The sequence below is a fragment of the Balaenoptera borealis genome (assembly GCF_965194805.1).
Source record: "Balaenoptera borealis genome assembly, chromosome: 9".
NCBI lineage: Eukaryota > Metazoa > Chordata > Mammalia > Artiodactyla > Balaenopteridae > Balaenoptera > Balaenoptera borealis.
Genome location: NC_138873.1, coordinates 63109737 through 63132774, shown reverse-complemented (window position 1 = coordinate 63132774; position 23038 = coordinate 63109737). Strand labels below are relative to the sequence as shown.

The following is a 23038-nucleotide window of genomic DNA, read 5'->3' as shown; positions in this document are numbered from 1 at the left end:
GGGATTATCTTTTTTATCTTCTTTGTTATTTTCTATATTTTCCTGAATTTCTACATATTTGACTTCAATTAAAATCCAATGATTTTGCTGGTTATTGACAGTTACAGAAATTAACTTAAAAATCTTTTTCATATACTGTGTTTTTTTCCGGTAGAAACATATTCAAAATATTCAATGACATTTACTAAAAAGGAATATATTTTTGTACATTGTTATTTATTGAAGTATCTTTCTTAGGTTTTTGACAATGAAAAACTCTGGCCCATTGAACTGTGGAGGTCTTTCTTTTTTTTTTTCATTCTTTTCATTATTATTATTATTTAAAGTATAACACATTGGAAATGTCTATCATGTCTAGCAGATAACAAAGTCAAAAAAAAGGAAAGTGTTTCCAATCTGCTTCTGGCCTCTACCTGCAATTTCTATTCTGTTTCCATGGAAATGGAAATCAGATAAATAATAAAGTAAAAAGAAATTCTTTTATTTGTGAATTTTTTAAGCTTGTAATTTTTTTCAATAAAAGTATAGTGATTCTTTCAAGTTAAGACATCAAATTTTTTTTTACTTTTTTAAAAAAATTAATTTATTTATTTTTGGCTGTGTTGGGTCTTCATTTCTGTGCGAGGGCTTCCTCTAGTTGCGGGGAGCGGGCCTCTCACTGTCGCGGCCTCTCTTGTTGGGTGCACAGGCTCCAGACGCGCAGGCTCAGTAGTTGTGGCTCACGGGCCTAGTTGCTCCGCGGCATGTGGGATCCTCCCAGACCAGGGCTCGAACCCGTGTCCTCTGCATTGGCAGGCAGATTCTCAACCACTGTGCCACCAGGGAAGCCCTTTTTTACTATTGATCAATATTTTTATTGAAGTATAGTTGACTTACAATGTTGTGTTAATTCCTGCTGTAAAGTGATTCAATTATACATATATATACATTCTTTTTTATATTCTTTTCCATTATTAATTATTATAGGATATTGAATATATTTCTCTTTGATATACAGTAGGACCTTGTTGTTTATCCATTCTATATATAAAAGCTTACGTCTTCTAACCCCAACCTCCCACCGCCATCATCCCTGCCCCAACTCCCTCCCCTTTGGCAACCACCAGTCTGTTCTCTATGTCCTGATTCTGTTTCTGTTTCATAGATAGGTTCATTTGTATCATATTTTAGATTCCACATATAAGTGATATCATATGATATTTGTATTTCTCTGTCTGACTTAACTTCACTCTGTATGACAATTTCTAGGTCCATCCACGCTGTTGCAAATGGCATTATTTCATTCTTCTTTATGACTGAGTAATATTCCATTGTATATATATACCACATCTTCTTTATCCATTCCTCTGTTGTTTCTATGTCTTGGCTATTGTGAATAGTGCTGCTATAAGGGTGCCTGTATCTTTTTGAATTATAGTTTTGTCTGAATATATGCCCAGGAGTGGTATTGCTGGATCATATGGTAATTCTGTTTTTAGATTTCTGAGGAACCTCCATACTGTTTTCCACAGCAGCTGCACCAACTTACATTCCCACCAACAGTGTAGGAGTGTTCCCTTTTCTCCATACCCTCTCCAGCATTTGTTATTAATAGACTTTTTAAAAAATTTTTTGATGGCCATTCTGACCAGTGTGAGGTGGTACCTCATTGTAGTTTTGATTTGTATTTCTCTAATAATTAACGATGTTGCGCATCTTTTCATGTGGCTATTGGCCATCTGTATTTCTACTTTGGAGAAATGTCTATTTTGGTCTTCTGCCCATTTTCAACTGGGTTGTTTGTTTTTTTGTGGTTGAGTTGTATGAGCTGCTTATATATTTTGGAAATTAAGCCCTTGTCAGTCTCATCGTTTGCAAATATTTTCTCCCATTCTGTAGGTTGTCTTTGTTTTGTTTATGGTTTCCTTTGCTGTGCAAAACTTGTAAATTCGGTTAGGTCCCATTTGTTTATTTTTGTATTTATTTCTATTGCCTTGGAAGACTGACCTAAGGAAACATTGGTACAATTTATGTCAGAGAATGTTTTGCCTATGAAGAGAAATGCAATATTTAGTAGTTATTTCTTGAAACTATTTTCATTCCAGAAACCAATTACTTAGGCAGGAATATATAACTTTTGTAAGAAAAAATAATTGCTGGCCTTGATGTGACTCAGTCTTTAATCTGTGTTAGCCTTATGATATCCAGAACAACCTGATAGACCAAAGAGTATCCCACTGGGAATCACTGGGGCCTTGACCCCCAGAAAAAGACATCACCTGCCTTGCTTTGGGTTCGTAGGAGGTGGAGTGATGCTTCTGGAACCAGTGGAGCTGTTGAGGAGGACAAGAGAAAGGACTGATCTCCAATTCAATATGTGCCTGAAGTATAAAGTGGCACCTTAAGCATTGCAGTGACAATTTGGAAGCAGCTTGGTCTCTAGAGCTGCTCATGTTATCTCCTCTCATTATTTAGGGTCTGTCTGTCCTGTGCTGCTATGCTTTTATCACATCTAACCTCCAAAAGAGGGATACGATATTAAGTTCATGCTCTTTTTTTTAAACCATTATTACTGAGAATTAATTACTTCATTTCATTTTCTTCATGTCATGCTATATGAAACATCTTCTATTCTTCCAAAATAATTTCTTTACTACTTTTGGCAAGTAGACAGAGATACTTTAAGATCGATTCTGGATTCTTTTGAACAGTACAATTGTCTCTCAGAAACCTGTAATGGGAGTCACAGTCTGATATGGGACCATAGCTCTATACATAAGATGATGGCTATAGTTATCCTTTTGTGTTCTCCCCTGAGGGAAAAACACCCACTCTTTACATTTTTACAGAGCAGAGCTATAGTGTTTGTTTCATTACTTACATGGTTTATTTGAAGTATTCTCTAACCAGATATGTTTTATTGATTTTACATTTATTACAGTCTAGCATTTATTACACACACCCACTCCCCCACTCCCCCCATCCTCGCACATAGACACTGCTCTAAAGCATAAGAGAACCAGGAATACATTCTGTAATAGGTATACACTCTGCCCTAGCTCCCATGGTCTGATCAACATTAAAGAAACTTATGTATTTTGCTTTGCGAAACTCATGCCTAAGTTCAATTCATGCCTTTTGCAGTATGCTTTTATTTTCACATGTTCTGAGATTTCCTGGAGCTTAGAGATCTCATGACAGCACAGAGAAGTTCATGAGTGAAAATAGAGTGGTTTAGAGCATGAGACGTGAACTTCTCAAAGTCAAATTCTAACCCTCTTCTTTGCTTTAAAAAAAAAATGCAGAATTGCTATTAAATCTCTCTAGGCCTCAGTTTGCTAATCTGTTAAACAGGAATAATTATAGTTCTACTTGATAGGATCATTGTGAAGATTAAATATACCTGGCATATAATTAATGTGAAAACATGTTTTATAAGTATGTAGATTGGACAGATAACAAAGATGAAAGTAAGTGGAGTCACCATTTAAGTATTGTCCAATTGCAGTCACTGTAGAGAGTAAAAAAGGGGTGCTAAAATAATCAAAATATGTAATTTTTAAAATATTTATATACTGATAGAAAAATGGTTATTTATTTAGGTACACCTATAAGATACTTCAATTCAAAAATTATTTTCAAAATAAATTATTAAAAATAAAAATAATGTATAATCATATACATTAGACTATAAAATTTGTATTGCTTTAGCAATAACAAATAGTGAATTTTGGCACATTTTCACATACTTTGATCAGCCTAGTCTTCTTGTTTCTGTCTGTAGCAGGGTCTCTGCAGCCAGTTCACTGCTTGGGCCTGAGCACCACTGGCCAATACAATGAGAACAACCCAAGACCAGAAGGAGTTCACTGTCCCTAGTAACTTGGGTCCTAGTGCACTTTCTTTTATCACCAAGTACCATGCATGGCATTCATAAAAGTTACTTGTAAAGGGAGAGTAAGTTATACTGTAACTAGAGGGATTTGGGTAAGAGAGCCAATTATATTGCTAGTTGTCTTTCAAATTTAACTGCATGTGTCTCATACCTGCTAGCTGAGACCATGTGGAACTTCAAAGCAACTGCTCCTTTGCCACTCTTAGGTATGTTACTTTATCAAGAAATGAACAATTTGGGCAAATGCTAAACCAGTCAAAACATTGGGAGAACAGTTTTAATTTGGTCTGTCCCAAGAGAGTCCTGTGGTCACCTAAAAAGTATGCCACTGAAAATCTGTCAGTAGTTCTGTTTGAAATGTGGGGATTTATTTAGACATAAATTACTGCAGAATTAATAATATGGAAAGTTTTTTGAGTACACTATTATCAAGTTAAAAATTCTCTGAAAGTCAAATTGAACCTAAATTTCTGGAGTGGGATAATAGGCAATCCATTCTAGTTCTTTTTTTTCCTTCAATTCATTACTTACAGGATTCCACACACATTCTATAGGAAAACAATTGTAAAAACAAATATAGACCGTTGAAATATATAATTTTTTCCAAAAGAAAGACCTTTCTGGTATATTGATAATAACCTAAGAAGTGGTGTTGAGATGTTAAGTAGAATAATTAACCTAATCTAGGAAGACCCTAAGGGCATTTTGACATGCTTCTGCCCTTAAGAGTGCTGCTGTCCACAATCTTGTCCACGTCTTTAGGACACACCTGCAAGAGCGTCTCTATGTTATATCCTAAGTAATGGATTACTAAGTTTAGGATCTGAGCATTTCAACTCTACTATATAACGCCAAGCCATTTTTAAAGTAATAGATAACCATTTATGAAAGTTTGGTTGCTTCATATCTAATTTATAGGTAATATTATCAGACCTTTTTATTCTTGCTACTCTGGCAGGGTAAAAATATAAATTATTGTGGTTTTAATTTGTATTTCATAATTACTAATGAGGCTGAACACATTTTTAACCTTACTGGCCACTCTTATTTCCATTAGATTGCTTATTTTCTTTGTTTAGCTTTACAGGAATTCTTTATACTTTCTGAATGCCAATCCATTGTCAACAGTGTGGCAATAACAAATATCTTTATCCAATGTATGTTCCAAATATGACTTGTCAAGTTCCAAGTGTGACTTGTCTTTTCAATCCATTTAGAAAAGAATTATGAATAGTAGTTATATTCTTATGTTCAATGTAGTAAAATGTATTATTCTTTTTCTTTTATACTTTCTGCTTTGTATGTTTTGCTTAAGAAATCCTTTCCTCAGCCTACTAACTAATCAAATAATTTTAAAGAACATAAAAGCCTGCTGTGTTCCAATTCCTCCCGTTTTCTTTTTACATATTTCATTGATTTGTTTGACCAGCATAAATAATGTCCCATACTGAGAATAGAATGTTCTTTCTACATGCTTATGACATGAATATGTCACAAATTATCAGGGTTCTCAGGGGAAATTAGTGCTACTTGCTAACTATTATCAGAAAAGATTGCTTAAAATCATTTGCTTAAATTTAACCCAAATGTTTTTGGTTATCTTTCAAAAAAAAAGAAAAAGGAAATCTTTTCCTACCCTGAGGCCATGAAGGTAATTTTCAATATTTTCTTCTAACCGTTTGTAAGTTTGACTTTTACACCAAATCTCTTAACTTTATGAAATTGATTCTTGTGTATGGTGTGAGGTAGGGATTTATATATATTTCCTCATGGAAAAAAATCCATTTCCCTTTTACCTGAAACTATAATTCTGTCATATATCAGGCTACCAGTGCTTTTACTTAAAATAATATAATTCTAAATAAAGCACTTAAAGAGTTCATATTCATTTTGATTATACCTTTCAAGTCTCTTTCAAATCAGTACTACTGGAATATGTTTCACATCATACTAAACATAATCTTTGTCTTTTTCATTTAACATATCTTCTAAACATCTTCCCACATTTCTACCCAATCTTTCTAAACATTACCTTAATGAAGTCATAAGAGTCTTCTATGGAGTGAATGTTTGTGACCCCTGTCAAATTTATATATTAAAGCCTTAACCTCCATTGCGGCTGTATTTGGAGATGGGGCCGGTAAGGAATTACTTAATGTTAAATGAGGTTATAAGGGAAGGCTCTGATCTTGATCAGCCTAGTGTTTTCATGAGAAGTGGCACCAGAGAGGAGCTTGTTCTCTCCCCACCCCACCCCACCCCGTCTGCCACGTAAGGACACAGTGAGAACACAACCAATCACAAACACAAAAGACAGTTCTCATCAGGAGCCAAATTGGCTGGCACCTTGATCTTGGACTTCTCAGCCTCCAGAACTGTGGGAAACTAATTTCTGTTGTTTAAGCCTCACAGTCTGTGACATTTTGTTATGGCAGCCCAAGGAGACTAATCCACAATATTTTAGGATTCTCTTAAGTGTTATTAAGTCCTTTGATACAATAGATAATGCTACATTGACTGTGCCAGAGTAAGGATACATTAAGATCGTTGAGTTTCTTTATATGATAAATTCCCAGGAATAGATTTAGTAAGTGAAAGGACCTAGCATATTTACAGCTTTTTAAAATATTTTGCCATACTGTTTTCTCAAATGATTATATCATTATAAATATGCCAGTAGTATTAGAATATATCAATTGCACTTTAAATCCAGAGGCTTTGTTATAACTGTTTTAATATGATAATGAGATTAGTATGATTGTACTTATTGCTTTGATTTTCAGTTTACAACCCGTATTCTTAATGTTCAGTTTCTCCTTTACATAGAGGCTAAGTCTCTGGCTGTTAGCAAAAGATCTCTCCTTTGATTCACAAAGCTAATTCTGTATATATACGTTTTGTTCAGTCATAGGACATGTTTACAATTTGCTTACAAACAAATAATATACTCTAACAATACGAAAATAAATTCAAGGAAGTAAGTTTATCCAAAAACTCAAATGCCATTAACTCAGGGGGAAAAAAAAAAAACAGCCTTTTCCCTCCCTGCTTTATTTTAACACACATAAACACATGAAAAAAAAAATACTCATAGATATAATATAAAAATACTTAAAGACCATATATATATATAAACACATATATACATATAAATTAACCATTAAACTAAAAATCTATAGAAAGCAATGGCTTTAGTGTGTTATTTAAGAAGAGAAACTTGTACTAAACACCTTAGGTACAACCACACAATAACTGAAACTAAAAGCCCGCTGGTTACTTTAATAGACATTTGGTCTCTTTTCATTATTTAAGAAAAGAGACATTGTGTGAAAAACAGCTTTTAAGCTTTCAATTTGTAGGTTTCAGAAACAGGCCAGCACGAATCGCAAAGAGCCAATTACTACAAAGCAGTGATATTCACATTTCTTTAATATTTCCGCTAACCTTATTTTTCCTGTGAGCAAAATAGCTACCGCTATTTGCTCAGAATTGGCGGCTACGATCGAACTGGCTGTCAAAGAGTCCCTGTGTCTCTCGCTAATTTCAAGCTCTATTGAACAGTGCTGCGTGGCAGGACCAGGGTGCAACATTAGTAGCAGTCCTGGCACTATTGGGGATAATCTTAAAGAAATTTGTGGATGTTGGTAATTAAGGTTCCCCCTCACCCCTTTTTTCTCTTTTGTTTAGTTTGCCTTTGTTTAATAAACTAGTTACCCATGGTACAATTCATTGCTACAAATACCTGGCCAGCAGGTATTATAAAAATACAAGCGGAATGCTATTCCATAGATAGAAAAAATAAACTAACAGAAATCATGCACCACTAAACTTGTCTAAGAGATAACAAATGTACTTTTCCAAGCTATTTTCACAATCTCCCTTAGAGGTCTCTCTTTCATGTACCCTCTCTTCCACTAAAGAAAGGCAATCTAAATGTAACTTCGCACTTCTTCACCTGAAATCCTTTCTAGTTTCCTGTAATTATCTGCTCTATGACCCCTACCTCCGCTGACACAGTATTTATTTTACCAGTGAACACCTAGGGACTCAATTCAAATGAAAACATTTCAATCCCTTCTTTCTTCAACTTTTTTCAAAATGTGTATTTTTTAACTCATTTCTGAAAGACATGTATACTCAGCCTATTATCAGGTTTTTGATCATTTCCTTTTAACTGGGACTTTCCCTTTTTTAGATTCTGTGAGTTCCTCTTCCTTCACCCACTTGGTAAATTAAGATTTTCCTAGGTTTCTTCCTTGTAGCTTTCTCTACTTGGCCTTTATTTTATCCTCCTAGTAATCTCATTCCCTCTTAATGGTTTTAACTACCACCTGGGTGATGATAACGAACACATGTATACCCCTCCTATATTGTTCTCCTAAGAGCCTAAGCTGTATTTTTACTTGCTATTTAACCTCTCACCTAAATACTGACAGACATCTCAAACTCAATATGTTTTAGAAATCTGTTTGGTAGTGTGTATTAAACCTGAGCAAAGGTATGCTCTCTGACCCAGAATTCCACAACCTGGTCTAGACTCCACAGACATATATGCAAATGGACACTGTAAGACATGTATGGGAATGTTCATAGTATCATTATTTACAATAACCCTAACTGAAAAACCCAGACAACAGTAGAATAGGTATATTAATTAGAATAAATTATAAAGTGGAATACTGCATAACACTGTGAACAAATAAAATGTTAGAAGTCTGGGTACTGTTTCTCTTTGAGGAGGAATACAGGTAGCTGGGAGAAGTTACAAGTGGCTTTCTGTGGGACTGACCATGTTCAATGTTCTCTGTATTGATCTGTATTCTGGTTATATGTATGGCCCCTTGGGGAAAATTGATCAAGCTGTATAATTATAAATTGTACACTTTTTAAAACTGAAGTATAGTTTCAGATGTACAGCAAAGTGATTGATTCAGTTATACATATATATATGAAATTTTTTTCAGATTCTTTTCCCTTATTGGTTATTACAAAATATTGACTATAGTTCCCTGTGCTATATGGTAGGTCCTTGTTGTTTATCTGTTTTATACATAGTAGTGTGTATATGTTAATCCCAAACTCATAGTTTATCCCTCCCTCACCCCTTTGCCCCATTGGTAACCACAAGTTTGTTTTCTCTGTCTGTGGGTCTGTTTCTGCTTTGTATATAGGTTCATTTGTGCCATTTTTTTTAGATTCCACATATAAGCGATATCATATATTTGTCTTTCTCTGGCTTACTGCACTTAATATGATGATCTCTAGTTCCATCCATTTTGCTGAAAATGGCATTATTTTGTTCTTTTCTATGGCTGAGTAATATTCCATTGTATATATATACCACATCTGTTTTATCCATTCATCTGTCGATGGACATTTAGGTTGCTTCCTTGTCTTGGCTATTGTAAACAGTGCTGCAGTGAACACTGGGGTGCATGTATCTTTTTGAATTATGGTTTTCTCTGGATATAAGCCCAGGAGTGGGATGGCTGTACCACATGGTAGCTGTATTGTACACTCGTCTATGTATGATTTATATTTCATAAAATATTTAATAACATCACTTTACAAATGATAGAATTCTCCCTCACACTATCACAAGAATAACTTTTAAAATATATCTAATCATGACATGGTCCTGCATAAAATCCTTCAACGTTTTCCTATTGACTTTATTTTTTTAAATAAATTTATTTATTTATTTATTTTTTATTTTCAGCTGTTCTGGGTCTTTGTTGCTGCACGCGGGGTTTCTCTAGTTGCAGAGAGCAGGGGCTACTCTTCGATGTGGTGTGCGGGCTTTTCATTGTGGTGGCTTCTTTTGTTGCGGAGCACAGGCTCTAGGCACGCGGGCTTCAGCAGTTGTGGCTCGCGAGCTCTAGAGCGCAGGCTCAGTAGTTGTGGCGCATGGGCTTGGTTGTTCCGCAGCATGTGGGATCTTCCCAGATAGGGCTCGAACCCATGTCCCCTGCATTGGCAGGCAGATTCTTAACCAATGCGCCACCAGGGAAGTCCCCTTTCTATTGACTTTAGATTGAAAACCCAATTATCTGAGCATGGAATAAAAAATTGTTTATGATCTAGCTTCTGCCTAGATCTAGCCTTATCTTTAATCATGTTTTGACCATACCAAACCACTTTTCTTATGTCCCTTCATCTTTAAAAATTTTCTTAAATTATTGTTACAGATTCATTTTTAATATTTGTATTTAAAAGCTCAAATATTACTTGATTCATGTGGCAGTAAAACATTTTATCCTTTGCATTGCTATACTATTCTCTGTGAACCTCTTTTGTAGCACCTACTTAATAATTATTACTCCTTTTATAATAGGAATAATAAAAAATTGCATAGAAGCTGGGCAATGGAGGGGAAAGTCTTCATGTATTAATGATTATACATTAAAAATTAAGAAACATAACATTTTGCAAGATTTTGCAGACTACATTATTTATGACTTATTTTACAATTGAAAAAAAAGGAACAGTATGCGTTCCCAAGAAATTGGTATAGGGATGAATTTAAAGTTTTCTGAAACTGAATTTCCATCTATAAATTAAGGTTTTTATCTACAGCCTGAAGTTTAAATTGAGTAACACAAAATAGAACAAAAAGTTCTGTAAAATGTACCCAAAAGACTATGAACAAGGGCATGGAACAGATTGCTATGCATATATTTTGAAATATAACTATGTATGTTGTAAAAAATTAATAAACAGAAACATCACTTAAATTGAGTTGGGAGACCAGAAAGAGGAGCTCTTATGCCCTCTTTCTGCAAAGTAGCAGAGCCAACAAGAATGAGAAAGATTCTTCTTTCCTGGCAAGGACTCAGCTAATGAAAAGCTGAGGAATTTAAAAAATATCTGTAAATGTTAGCTACTATAATTTTTAGTAATATAAGTGAAGTTATTAGCTTGAGTATAAAATTTAATGAAACTTCTCAATTTACAACTCAACTAAAATGATTATTTAGCTCCTGATAATTATCAGTATTCATACAGTAGCCTCTAGTCCTCTTGATTGAGAGACTAACCTCTGTCTTTTCTCAGTTACTGAATTTTTTGTTTACAGTTTTACATGTTTCCAGAATTTGGCCTCAGAATATGGATGGCAGACGTATAATAAAGAAAGTGGCTGGTCTTCGTCCCTAGTTCCTAGTGGCAACTACTAAACCTTGGAATTTCCTGAGTGATAGGAGAGTCTTTGTTCATGTGGGACCCTAGGGCCATACCTGAGTTTATGCTAATGAGGTAACTTACAACTGGCTCCTAAATCATCTATGTTAATGAGATGACTCATGATCGGGACAGACTACCCCAGAAAGACCAAGGTGACTAGAGGATTGGGACTTTGAGCCATGTAATATCAGCCTGTCCTATGGGGACGGAGGGTTGCTGGATATTGAATTCAACCACATGGCCAAAGATTCAATAAATCATGGCTGTATAATAATAATATTACATAATAAAATCCCAATAAAATCTCTGGTCACCATAGGTCAGGTGAGCTTCCTGGTAGGTGATATACATGGATATGAGAGTGACATGTTCTGAGGACATGGAAGCTTTTCACTTGGGACCCTCCCAGAGCTTTCTCTTTGGGTCTCTTCTTCTATTGAATGGCTGTTATTTGTATTCTTTATAAAACAAAAAACAAAACAAAAAAAAACTGTAGTCATAAGCATAGTACTTTCCTGAGTTCTGTGAGTCATTCTAGCAAATTTTTGAACCTAGGAGGTTAGAGGGAAACCCCAAATATGTAACCTGTTGGTCAGAGCACAGGTGGCCTAGCAACCTAGAGCTTGTGGCTGATGTCTGAAGTAATGGCAGTCTTGTTGGAAACTGTTCCATTAACCTGTGAAATGTGACCTAGTTCCAGGTAGTCAGGATCAGAATTGCATTTCACTGGCAAACTACGATGTGTGGCTGGGAGGAGCTTACATAAATAAAAGATATATATTTTTTCAATCTGGAAAATGCAATACCACATACCTCGTCATTTAAAGGAGACATCTGCAACTGAACCTAACATTTTCCATGAACGATTACGAACTTTGCACTGCCAGTACTTTGAATTTTTAAGGAAAGGAGCAAACATTTACTTTTATGTGAAATCTCATGTCTTTTAAAATGTTGTCACGTAATTAAAAATATATTTTGAGCCAAAGAAATCAAAACTGGCTTGATATAGTGCTTCTACAAATATTGTATATCCTCAGTCCTAAAAACTTTGCAGACTATGAAGTTTAGGGTGGGGAGCGAAGAGTTAGAGGGAAGGAAGCAAGAAATAAAGGAGCAAAGAAAAAGAAGGGAAATGTACTCACTTGGAAGAAAAATGTCTGGCCCTTGAAAAGCTGATAAATTAATTTTTAAAAATATATCCTGCAAACTCCAGTTTTAGCTTCGACATATAAAGAACTTGGAAGTTATCATACCTGTTATTACAACAAGAAAAAGCTGAACAAACTGAAAATCTACTTCTTCTGGATGTATCTGAGGTCTTGGGGGAAAACTGTCATCTGGAAATCTTGAGAGACAGGTGAATACACAGAGTAACAGGCAAGATCTACCTTGTTAGATTGAAATTGCTGGAGCTATAAACTTACAGGAATACTTAAATAATAATTTTGATGAATTACTGGACACTGAGTGTAGATTAGCATGAGACTAAGACATTCCTGGGGCCACGTTTCATAAACGCCCCACACTTGCATGTAACTTACTTCTAGGAACTCACTCCTTCTAGAACAAAGAAGTTCTAACCTTAGCAGGTGGAGATGAAAAGTAATCATTGTGAAATATGCCCAGAACATTCTCAATAAAGGCCTACTCTCCGAGGGCAAAGACTTACCAGAGCTTTATCTCAGCTTAAAGAGGGCCATTTGTCCCACTCCAGCCTCCTCTACCCTTTCTGTCTCACCTAAGGGAATAAAAAGCTATATCACTGGAGCAAAACTTGTGAAGTTCACACACCTATGGCACAGGACCACTAAAAGACTGAGATTAAATCATAAGGTTATAGACAGTTTATCCTTCCCCAATTCTTACCACCAAAACAACAGGGCTCTAGCGTAATAAAAATCGATACAACAGAAAGAGTGACAAGACTTAGACTCTATTTAAGGAGGAGACAAAACCAAGGTCACTACAGGAATTTGAAGCCTCTGTAACCTACAGCTACAGAAAATAGACACAGTCCAATTCCTAACAAGATTAACATAAAACTTACTACCCAATGTGATTTGTCTGTCTTTCAATGAAATTTACAAAGCATGCCAAAAAGCAAGAGGAAACAGTCTGAAGAGAAAAAGGAAACATCAGAACCAGACTCATATATGATTCTTATACTGGAATTAACAGATAGGGAAATTAAAATAACCATGACAAATAAGTTAAGGGATCTCATGCAAAAGAGTAGACAACATGCAAGAACAGATGGTTAATGTAAGCAAAGAGCTGTAAGCTCTAAGAATCAAAAGGAAAAGCTAAATCAAAAACACTGTAATGGAAATAAAGAATTCCTTTGATGAACTCATCAGTAAACTGGCTATGCTTGAGGAAAGAATTAGTGAATTTGAAGATATGCCAACAGAAACTTCCTGAACTGAAATGTAAAGAGAAAAAAAATTATGAAGAAAACTGAGAAGAACACCTAAGAACTGTGAGGCAATTTCAAAGGGTACATCACACACATAATACCAATAAGAGAGAAATAAGTACCAATAAGTACCATAAGTACCAATAAGAGAGGAAAGAATGAAGCAGAAGAAATATTTGATGTTAAAATGGCTGATAAATTTCCAGATTGATGAGAGACACCAAACCACACATCCAGGGGGCTCAGAGAACACCAAATAGGTTAAATACTTAACAAAGTAAACAAAAGTGACAGCTAGGCATGTCATATTCAAACTGCAGAAAGCCAAAGACAAAGAGAAAATCTTGAAAGAAACCAGAGGGAGAAAAACACCATACCTATAGAGGAACAAAGATGAGAATTAATAGGGTCAGACATCACAGTAGAAGATAAAAAGAGAGTAAAGTGAACTATTTAAAGAAGTAAAAGAAAAACAAAACAAAACAAAACCTGGAATTCTATATTCAGTGAAATCATCCTTAAAAGTGAAGTAGAAGTAAAGACTTTCTCAGATAAACAAAATCTGAGGAATTAATTGACCTGAGAACTGCCTGAAAGAACTGTTAAAATACAGTATTAAGGAGAAAGAAAATGATATAGGTCAGAAACTAGGATTTACATAAAGAGCATAGGAGAAGAATAAGTGAAGTAAAATAAAATCTTTTACTTATTCTTTAATAATCTAAATGTAACTATTTAAGGTAATAATAGTAACAATATACTCATGTATTCAGTAACTGTAATATCTAAATGAAATAAATAATAGCAATACCTTAAGGGACAAGAAGTAGGAATTGGGGGTGCTCTATTATAAATACAGCCTACATGTAAAACGGTATAGTGTTATTTGAACATTGACTTAGATTAATTAAAAATATATATTAGAAACTGTAGAGCAACCACTAAAAGTTTTGAAAAGTATAACTGATATGCTAAGAGAGGAAATAACTGGAATATGAAATTATCAATTAAAACCAGAAGAGACAGAGATGGAAAAAAATAAATACAACAGACAGAAAACTGTTACAAACATGATAGATATTAATCCAACTATATAAATGATCACTTAAAATATGAAAGATCTAAATACACTAATTCAAAGACAGAGATTGTCAGAATGGATAAAAACTAGAGCCAACTCTATGCTGTATACAAGAAAGCCATTTGAAATATAGACTCATTAAAAGTAAGGGGATATAAAAATATATATGATGTGGATACTTACCAGAAAAAGCTGGAGTTAGGTATATTAATTTCAGACAAAGCAGACTTCAGAAGAAAAGCAATTCAGGCATAAAGAAGAACATGTAATGAAAAAGAGTCAATTCTCCAAGAAGATCTAATAATCTAAACATGTATGAATCAAAACAGTGTCAAGATATGTGTGGCAAACACAGATACAACAGCAAAGGGAAATGGGCAACTCCACTATTACAGTTAGACACTTCAACACTACTCTTACAGTAATTGATAGTTTAATGAGGCAGAAAATCATTGAAGATATACTTAACCTGAATAATATATTCTCTGTATTTAATTACTTGTACATGTATTTCCACCATCATTTGTCCTATATCTACGTGAGTATTACATAAAAGTTTAAGTGGAGTGAAAGATATTCTAGCCAGGCAAAAGACCTATTTTATTCTTGCTTTGATTACCAAAACAGTGGTTTGTAAAGGTGATTAGAGTTTGAAGAAATGGTCATAATGATAATGCTGAAGATTATGTATCAAAAACAAAGCAGAGTACTGTCCAAAAATCTAGAGGTAATCAGTGCTAGATATTCTCAGTGACACTTAGATTTTATAGATGTATACTTAGTGCTATTAAAACACCATTATTATTTAAATAAGAAAAATAAGTTGTAATTGTTAAAAGCTATAATTTTTAACCCATTATTAACCCAATGAAACACCTGATTTTTAAAGCAATTTCTGTTTTTTGGAGTCTTAGAGAAATTATTAGTGTATTATATTGCACTATATTTTTCACGATAGGTAATACTAGCTGCCATATTTGATGATTTCAGTGGTTTAACACAATAGAAATTTAATTATCATTTTTACCATATTCTAAGGCAGGTCAGACAACTATCCTAGGCAGCCCTTCTCTAAATGCTAACCAGGGATCTATTGCTGCTAGATAGATGCATGAATTGGGATAGAGAAGAAATGGAAGATTGTGGGAGATGACAAACGGTAAGCATCACTTGTGCCCATATTCCTATGATTAAAACTCAAATATGTTGTCTCTCTTAAATGCTCAAGTTTTGTGGACACATAGTGTTATCTCTGCCACATGAATATATCAGAAAGTTACTCTAATAAATTGCAGTCTACAAAGGAGAAGGGTGATACAATGGAGAAAAGATAGGCTTCAAAAAGTGGTGCTGGAATAACTGGGCTTCCACATGCAAAATAATGAATATAGGCATAAACCTTGCACCCTTCACAAAAACTAACTGAAGATGAATAAATAAAACACAGAGTACAAAAATTATATAACTTCTAGAAGATAACATAGGAGATAATCTAGATGACCTTGGATTTGGTGATTACTTTTTAGATGGAATACCAAAGGCACAATCCATGAAAGAAACAATTAATAAGCAGGACTTCATTAAAATTAGAAATTTCTTTTCTGCGTAAGACAATGTCAAGAGAATCAAAAAGACAAGCCACAGACTTGGAGAAAATACTGCAAAAGTTATCTTTGATAAAGGAGGTATCCAAAATATACAAAGAACTCTGAAAACTCAGCAAGATCACAAAAAACCCATTTAAAAAATGGGCCAAAGACCTTAACAGACTCCTTACTGAAGAAGATATAGATATCCCAAATAAGTATATATAAAAAAATGTCACAAGTCATATATCATTAAGAAAATGTATATTATAATAAAGCAATGAAATACCACTATATACCTTTAGAATGGCCAAAATCCATAACATTGACAGCACCAAATACTGACAAGGATATGGGGGCAACACGAATTCTCATATATTGCTGGTGGGAATGGAAGTGGTACAGCCACTTTGAAAGACAGTTTGGTGGTATCCTATAAAACTAAACATACTCTTACAACACGGTCCAGCAATTTCACTCCTTGGTATTTACTCAGAGGAGGTGAAACAGTATTATCAACACAAAAACCTGTACACAGATATTTGTAGCAGCTTTATTATTTTTTAACAGGTTTAAAAATGTTTATTGTGGTAAAATATACGTGACATAATATTCACCATGTTAACCATTTTCATATGTATAGTCCACTGACATGAGGACATTCACACCAATGTGATGATCACTACCATCAATCTCCAGAACTTTTTTCTTCTTCCCAAACTGAAAATCTGTACCCACTGAATAAATAACTCCCCATTCCTCCCCCCTCCCCCCCGTCTTATGGAAACCACCATTCCACATTCTAAGCACATAAGTCTGTGAGTTTGATTACTCTAGAAACGTCATATAAATGGAATCATACAGTGTATGTCTTTTCTGACTGGTTTATTTTACTTGGCATGATGTCCTCAAAATTGTGTCAGAATTTCATTCCTTTTTAAGGCTAAATAGTATTCCATTGTATATGTACACCACATTTTGTTGATCCAATCATCTACTGATGGAAACTTGGGTTGCATCCATATTTTGGCTTCTGTGAATAGCTTGTAGCAGCTTTATTCATGATTGACAAAACTTGGAAGTATCCAAGATGCCATTCAGTAGTAAATGGATAATAAACTGTGCTATATCCAGTCAATAGAACATTATCTAGCACTAAAAAGAAATGAATTATCAATCCATGAAAAGACATGGATGAAACTTACATGCATATAACTAAATGAGAGAAGTCAATCTAAAAAGGCTACATACTGTATGATTCCAACTATATGACATTCTGGAAAAGGCAAAACTGTGGAGATAGCAAAAAAAAATCAGTGGTTGCCAGGGATTAGGGGGAAGGGATGAATAGGCAGAGCACAGAGGATTTTTAAGCAGTGAGAATACTCTGTATGCTTCTATAATGGTGGTTACATGTCTTTATGCGTTTGTCCAAGCCCAAAGAATGTATAACACAAAGAGTGAACCGTAATGTAAACTATGGACTCTGGGTGATAATGATGTGTCAGTGCAGGTTCATCAGTTGTAACAAATGGACCACTCTGGTGGGGGATGTTGATAATGAGGAAGGCTATGCATAAGATGGGGGCAGGGGCTATACTATATAAGAAATCTCTGTACTTTCTCGATTTTGCTGTGAACTTAAAACTGCTCCAAAAAACAGTCTATTAGAAAAAAAATATTTCGGTCCTTAAAGTAACAGTTTTACTTGTGAATTGAACCGGAATTTGTAATTCATATTAGTTCAAAGCTATCAAAAATTCCAGTCACTTACAAATCACCTAAGATTATATTAAAAGATAGAAGCCATAATTTGAAGAAATTGTAGTTTAATCTTGTAAAACCACCTAAAAATAACTGCCAAACTTAAATTTTATTACATAAATTTTGTGATGTGTTGCATGTTTACCAGCTTTCTATACAATGCAGTAGACTAGAATCAAAGATGGTAGTAACTCTTCCAATGTTCCCCCTAAAATTGATGTGTAAGCCATAGGAATTGGCCATTTTCAAACTTGTAACAATTTATCTATGTTATTATTTAATTTTTTCTCTGGCAGGATATATTTTTAAATTTTCTTTATTTTCTCTGTATGCAGCACTAGTTTACAAGTATTTTTTTAAAATAATCTTTGACTCCAAAACATTTATAAATTGATATGCACTGAGTTTGCAGTCAGAGATTAGGATGATGTTGTTTTATAAAATTTTAGAAAGTTTTTTATTTCTCTAGCTCATGTAATAGTTGCCTTCTTCTTGAAAACTAAAATCTCTTTTCACAATCTGTTTATCTCCAAATTAAGTACTAGATTTCCTGCAATTTTTTTTCTTTTTCCAAATTATGATAGCTATTGAACACGATGAAAATGTGCCATATCACCACTTACTATATATTCCCAGCATATTTACATATAATTCCCCAAATTATATTTAGGTATTGAAATAAAATATTATTGAAGAAAAAAGTGATGTCTTAATGTAACTGGTTTTAAATTTGTGCAAACTGATAGTTTTTTTGCCCAGCTTAAATGACTGACAAACCTCTTTAAAATGAGCTTTCCATTATAAAAAATGTGATCATTATTTGAGCACTGCAGCAGGGTAATAGATAATAATAAGGGGTCAGAATAAGCTTTCTTCAAAATAATTTGTATGCTTTAATGAGAATGACTAACTTACTAGCAATGATATTTAATATAATTTGGAACATATGATCATCACATTTACATTTAGTAAATAAATATGTATAGTTTTACTGTTGAACGTACAATTTTTATACAAATATTTTAAAAATTATGTTAATGTCTGTGCTGAAGTTCATATTATAGAACTAATGCAAGAGAAAGGCCAAAAAACAAAGGAAAGAAAAAGAAGTTTTACAGAGATTAGAATTGGCATGCCCTTCAACTGTTAGAGTTTATTTTTCCTTTAGTTAAAAAGAATCATTTGAGTAAAATACATAAATATTAAAAAGGCAATTATGCTTTGTTACCAGGACAACAGAAATGAAGCACATGATAAAATAATGGGAATAATTTACAGCTCAGTGGGACAACCATAGAGACAATAATCTAATGGAAAAGGCACAGTTATTTAAAAAGAAAATAAGATCTCTTATCTAATCCTATCTTTAATTTCAACATAGTGAACCAGATGATAGTAAAGAACCCCACATTTCAAATCTTTCAAAGATGTTTTCAGTAATTCATGGGTGATTATGAAGTAATATAACTACTTTAATGCAAAGAGATTCCCCTGAATAGACCAGCAATTCAATTCTACTTAGGAAGAAAATGCTTTTGCTTCCTCAGAAACCCTTTGATGTTCTCTAATAAGTGATGGGTCCATGCAAAATCCCTTAGACTGCAGGTAGGTCTGACCCAACTATTAAAATTCCACAGCTATAGTTACAAGTGTGTAATATGAACAGCCAAACATAAAACCTCCCCAGCTGAGCCTCAGAAGTTAGAAAATACTTTCAGCCTACGTTAAAAAAAAAAAAAAAAAAATAGTACATTTAAAATTAGCTTAATCTGCCATCTCTTCTGATGATAGCTGATAAATATTTTGAATAAGAATTTAGTAGTCTGGGAAATGTGATTCATTTGTAATTCAAGACCAGATGAGTAAAAGATAAAAGTAAAATCAAGAATAGAATTGCAAAAACAGGGCTGGAACTAATAATAGGTCTGCTATAATGGATGCTTATCACTTTAGTCAATAATGCAAATCTACATTGAGCTGCGGTACTTCTGATAAGTTTTGACCACATTTATATGACAAAGACTGGCATCCTCACATATCTTAAGTAGCCACAATAATGTAAGGAGAACCCATAATTTGCACCTTGGAGAATTTATCCAATTCTGAAAATGTGTTGGGGGAGAAGGACATGGATTGTGAAGGAGACCAGTGAGCATTCTTCTATTTATGAGATCATTGACTGTATTTTGATTGGAGATTAATGCTGCCCAATTTTCAAGACATTATTAACCCATAAAGAAGGAAGTTAGACAGAGGACAAATAGAGTTGGGCTTCACAAGTATGAACAGTAGATGAGGGCTGGCACAAAGAGGAATGTTTAGTTTAGTAATGATGCACATCAGGTTGTTTTTTTGATTTATCTCTGGGGTCCTACAGAGAAAAAAAGCTGTAACAAAAGTAGGTGAAATGAAAGAACTTTGTCACTTCATGTCAGTTTAAGAAAATAAGAAAAAAAATTCAGTTCTATTTTGTGGACTAGTAATGGACTACAGCATAATTCTTTAGGGTGGGGTTGGATGTAGGGAGAATATATTCTACTACTTGAGCTCAGTATCTATCTACATAAAATCCCTACAATATTAGAAACAAGAGAAATTCACCTGGATGGCCTGATTGTTTGAGAGTCTGGAGATCAACCTCAGGAGTGACAGAGGCTATCATGATGGTGATGAAATGTCACCCAGAAGTGGCAGACAAGACATGGCTGTGATAGAAGAAAATGTAAATTGTGACCTTTGCGGAGGCCATGCAAAACTCTGCTGACCTACCCGAACCAGAATGGAAAGATGTAAATGGCTCAGTTTGCAGAGACTCAGAGTGGGGTATTTTGTTATTATGACTTTGCTGTATTGTCAGGCTGGTGTGGCCGGGAGTGAGAATAATGTGAGATAATTTAGACACTTTAAGAGTACTTCCCTTCTTGAATATTCTGGGGCTTTGTAAATTTTGGATAAGTTAGTTTAAATAGCCACTCCCAAGTATAAATGCAAATCTTATCAGGAATAACCACTAATTTCACTGAGGAACTGCAATGTACATTATCACATTTGATCTTCATAGCAACACTTGTAAGACAGGTATGAATGTCCCAGTCTCTCAGATGAAACTAAGAGAGGTTAGGTAGTTTGTCGAGGTAGGAGTATATCCACTAGACAAATCTATGGCTGATTCTGGTGTCTTTGTTCTGTTACACCATGGACCCACAGAGAAGCCTAGAAAAAAAATTCCATCACTGTTTGCAAAAATCAATATTTCCAATTCCACATGAATACATAGGTGGTACATAAAGAAAAAGACTATTTTTGCTTAAGAAATAGTTGTATTTCCTTCTTTTTATGTTTTCTCATCAAAAACTTGAAATGTGAGAAAAGCTAATAAAATCCTCGTTGACCTCAAGATCCTATAGGATTAGTTTGTGATTTGACTTTCATGAACAAAGAACCAGTGAAAAAATACAAACAAATCAAGGAATGTGTAATGGTGTTGACAAGCATCTTGCCTGGTTTCCTACCCTTCGGAGACTGTCATCGCACTTCATTGTCAGTTTATAAACATCATTGCTAAGTGGAGAGCAGAGATAATTCATTCAGTTCACTTAGGAAAACCTTGAACTTCAGGTCATCTAAACTAAATCTGTTTAAACCTCAAAAGTAATGAGAGAGCAAACATAAAATTATAGAAAATACTAATGCTATTTTCATAGCAGGGAGCTCAGAAATACATTATGCAGGGAATATGATTAACTCCACTGAATTCCACCCTAAATATCATGTTAGAAGTGTAAGATTTATCATTAACATAAACGGAACAAAAACACTGAGCTAAAGTATCTGCAACATTGCCATCAACGGCCAATGAGAAAGAAAGAATCTTGCAAAGGAATGACAGGTGGTTAAAAAGTCAAAGGAAGTGATGAAAGCTATAATTAAAACCATAAACTGTAAGTAAAAGAGCATGTAAACTACAGAGCCATTTAGTCCATGGGTGAAAGAACTCAGAATAATTATATCAAGCTAAATAAAGAGCTCCTGCTTTCTTGCAAGCTCAAGCTAGAACAGATAAGGAAACTTCCAGACAAGAGCCAGGAAACCATTTTCTGTCGAGTCTGGCCTAATCACTGCTTGATTTCTAGTAACTTAAATTTCCTAAATTTCTCTTTCCAATGAGACAAATCATGTCTCTTTTACAGATATCTGTGAAAAACCAGTGAAATAAAAAAGCTGAAAAAAATATTTCTAAGAAAGACAGTATAATACAACTACATTTCCACTACAGTCACAAGGCATGTTTGAAAACATCCAGAGTCTAAAGTAGAAAAAGCTCATATTTGTATTTTCTTCCTACTCTTGATCAGATGGCTAAATTTAAGGAAATCAGTTAACTTCCTAAGAACCTCAGTTTCCTCATACATAAAGTGCAAGTAAGGATAAGATATGGTTGAGTAGCTCAAATGAGAAAACATATTAAAGTGCAATGTGGAAAATGTAACGATCCGTAGAAATAAGACTGATCATTTTAAAACTCACTTCTAATGATATACAATAGGAATAGCAATGGTAGGAAGGTGACTATGAAACCTGTACATCCAAATTTGTCAGAAAACCAAGCAATGTTAGCTATGATAAGTGTTTCAGTAGCTCACCATCTATTAACATAGGTTTAAACAGTTTTCCCACTTTATTCTAGTTGACCCTCCAACTTAATATCATCACTAATTTCACACAGTGAGAATCACATTTTAAAAAATTAATAATTCTTGCTTATTTATAACAGTCTAGTGCTATTGACTTTTTTGAAAAGATAAATGGAGGACTGTAAGGAAAGAGCTACAGACTCTCAAAGTGGGGAGGCAGAGCACGAAAGTTTTTTTTTTTTTTTTAATAATAATGAAATTAATAGATTTGGAATTTCCTTCTTAAAATTTCATGTCTAGATATTATAATTTATAAAACACTCCAATTATTTCATAATTCATTTGCAAATTCTTCCAAATCATTTTCAAGATGTATGGTTGCTTTGACAATGACCTGAAAGTCACCAATGTTACCTGCAGACATGTTTTGTTTGGCATGAATAGTGAATCTTTTCACAGAACAAAAAGTACATTTCTGGTGCCCATGAACTCCTGTGG

The 23038-nt window shown here is 34.2% G+C and overlaps 1 long non-coding RNA gene across 1 annotated transcript in view; it reads left to right on the top strand.

Annotated features, from left to right (window-relative positions):
- The window catches only part of LOC309634832, a 91466-nt gene that overhangs the window by 8083 nt on the left and 60345 nt on the right, over positions 1-23038 (top strand). The gene's annotated exons all lie outside the window — the stretch shown is intronic.